The following is a 2556-nucleotide window of genomic DNA, read 5'->3' on the forward strand; positions in this document are numbered from 1 at the left end:
CGGGTTTCTCTTCATCTCGCACAAATCTTTCGCCTTTTACTAAAGATTTCCGTGGAGGGGAACAGCCCCGAGTTTACGGTATTTTTGGAAGCTCTGCTTCGGCGGAGCTGCACCTTTCTGTCAAAAGTCGAGCGTCGTGTGAGGGTCCGCTTTTGCTTGTCCCGCCCCCAAGGAACCCTCTGAGTGGCGGGGCCCTCGCCAGAGGGGGCGCCGGACCCCGTACAGTTGTGGGGTATCGCTTCTCGGCCTTTTGGCTAAGATCAAGTGTAGTATCTGTTCTTATCAGTTTAATATCTGATACGTCCTCTACCCGAGGACTAATATATTAATCTGATTTTTGGAACAGGGAGACGGAAGAGGGGCTTGCTCCGTCCGCTCCACGCATCGACCCGGTATTGCAGTGACTCCAGGAACGGTGCACATCCCTTTGATTGTGGAAGAAAAGAACCCAGCCAGCCAGCCAGCCAGCCAGCCAGCCAGCCAGCCAGCCAGCCAGCCAGCCAGCCAGCGGAACCAACCAGCCAGCCAGCGGAACCAACCTCTGGGACTTTGGAACCCTCCTTGATTGACAGCCAGCAGACACGTGAGTCCTTGCCAGGTCTTTTGCCCAACCGTGCCACCTCCCTTTTCGGGCCCTTTTGGGTTTTCCCGCCCTTTTTCTCTTTTTTTTTTTTTTTTTTTTTTTTTTTTTTTAAATTAATAAATAGCTGGATGACACTGTGTTGTGACTGGAGCGAGCATGTGTGTGTGGGAGGTGGAGAGACTGAGTGGCAAGGCAAGCCACGCCTTGGCTGCGGCAGCACCTTGGAGTCACCCTCGCGTCCACGACTACCGCCGTTCTTGACCTCCGTCCAGCGTGCCCTGTGGCAGCAATCGCTCGGGTTTCTCTTCATCTCGCACAAATCTTTCGCCTTTTACTAAAGATTTCCGTGGAGGGGAACAGCCCCGAGTTTACGGTATTTTTGGAAGCTCTGCTTCGGCGGAGCTGCACCTTTCTGTCAAAAGTCGAGCGTCGTGTGAGGGTCCGCTTTTGCTTGTCCCGCCCCCAAGGAACCCTCTGAGTGGCGGGGCCCTCGCCAGAGGGGGCGCCGGACCCCGTACAGTTGTGGGGTATCGCTTCTCGGCCTTTTGGCTAAGATCAAGTGTAGTATCTGTTCTTATCAGTTTAATATCTGATACGTCCTCTACCCGAGGACTAATATATTAATCTGATTTTTGGAACAGGGAGACGGAAGAGGGGCTTGCTCCGTCCGCTCCCGCGATCGATCGACCGGTATTGCAGTGACTCCAGGAACGGTGCACATCCCTTTGATTGTGGAAGAAAAGAACCCAGCCAGCCAGCCAGCCAGCCAGCCAGCCAGCCAGCCAGCCAGCCAGCCAGCCAGCCAGCCAGCCAGCCAGCGGAACCAACCAGCCAGCCAGCGGAACCAACCTCTGGGACTTTGGAACCCTCCTTGATTGACAGCCAGCAGACACGTGAGTCCTTGCCAGGTCTTTTGCCCAACCGTGCCACCTCCCTTTTCGGGCCCTTTTGGGTTTTCCCGCCCTTTTTCTCTTTTTTTTTTTTTTTTTTTTTTTTTTTTTTTTTTAAATTAATAAATAGCTGGATGACACTGTGTTGTGACTGGAGCGAGCATGTGTGTGTGGGAGGTGGAGAGACTGAGTGGCAAGGCAAGCCACGCCTTGGCTGCGGCAGCACCTTGGAGTCACCCTCGCGTCCACGACTACCGCCGTTCTTGACCTCCGTCCAGCGTGCCCTGTGGCAGCAATCGCCGGGTTTCTCTTCATCTCGCACAAATCTTTTTCGCCTTTTACTAAAGATTTCCGTGGAGGGGAACAGCCCCGAGTTTACGGTATTTTTGGAAGCTCTGCTTCGGCGGAGCTGCACCTTTCTGTCAAAAGTCGAGCGTCGTGTGAGGGTCCGCTTTTGCTTGTCCCGCCCCCAAGGAACCCTCTGAGTGGCGGGGCCCTCGCCAGAGGGGGGCCGGACCCATTACAGTTGTGGGGGTATCGCTTCCGGCCTTTTGGCTAAGATCAAGTGTAGTATCTGTTCTTATCAGTTTAATATCTGATACGTCCTCTACCCGAGGACTAATATATTAATCTGATTTTTGGAACAGGGAGACGGAAGAGGGGCTTGCTCCGTCCGCTCCACGATCGACCGGTATTGCAGTGACTCCAGGAACGGTGCACATCCCTTTGATTGTGGAAGAAAAGAACCCAGCCAGCCAGCCAGCCAGCCAGCCAGCCAGCCAGCCAGCCAGCCAGCCAGCCAGCCAGCCAGCCAGCCAGCGGAACCAACCAGCCAGCCAGCGGAACCAACCTCTGGGACTTTGGAACCCTCCTTGATTGACAGCCAGCAGACACGTGAGTCCTTGCCAGGTCTTTTGCCCAACCGTGCCACCTCCCTTTTTCGGCCCTTTTGGGTTTTCCGCCCTTTTCTTTTTTTTTTTTTTTTTTTTTTTTTTTTAAATTAATAAATAGCTGGATGACACTGTGTTGTGACTGGAGCGAGCATGTGTGTGTGGGAGGTGGAGAGACTGAGTGGCAAGGCAA

The 2556-nt window shown here is 53.9% G+C and overlaps 5 non-coding genes and 1 pseudogene across 5 annotated transcripts; all 6 read left to right on the forward strand.

Moving 5' to 3' along the window:
* LOC125290110 lies at positions 1-109 on the forward strand (annotated as a pseudogene; the record flags this gene model as incomplete).
* Positions 110-234: 125 nt separating this feature from the next.
* Positions 235-426, forward strand: LOC125290105. Its single transcript, XR_007192750.1, has one exon. It is a non-coding gene; the product is annotated as a U2 spliceosomal RNA (small nuclear RNA).
* Positions 427-873: 447 nt separating this feature from the next.
* On the forward strand, positions 874-987 carry LOC125290109. The gene has a single exon (XR_007192754.1). It is a non-coding gene; the product is annotated as a U5 spliceosomal RNA (small nuclear RNA).
* A 125-nt stretch (positions 988-1112) lies between these two features.
* Positions 1113-1307, forward strand: LOC125290107. The gene has a single exon (XR_007192752.1). It is a non-coding gene; the product is annotated as a U2 spliceosomal RNA (small nuclear RNA).
* A 463-nt stretch (positions 1308-1770) lies between these two features.
* On the forward strand, positions 1771-1884 carry LOC125290106. The gene has a single exon (XR_007192751.1). It is a non-coding gene; the product is annotated as a U5 spliceosomal RNA (small nuclear RNA).
* Positions 1885-2009: 125 nt separating this feature from the next.
* Positions 2010-2198, forward strand: LOC125290108. The gene has a single exon (XR_007192753.1). It is a non-coding gene; the product is annotated as a U2 spliceosomal RNA (small nuclear RNA).
* The last annotated feature ends 358 nt before the right edge of the window (positions 2199-2556 follow it).

Source organism: Alosa alosa, unplaced genomic scaffold (genome assembly GCF_017589495.1).
Source record: "Alosa alosa isolate M-15738 ecotype Scorff River unplaced genomic scaffold, AALO_Geno_1.1 AALO_1.0_unplaced_1077, whole genome shotgun sequence".
Lineage (NCBI taxonomy): Eukaryota > Metazoa > Chordata > Actinopteri > Clupeiformes > Clupeidae > Alosa > Alosa alosa.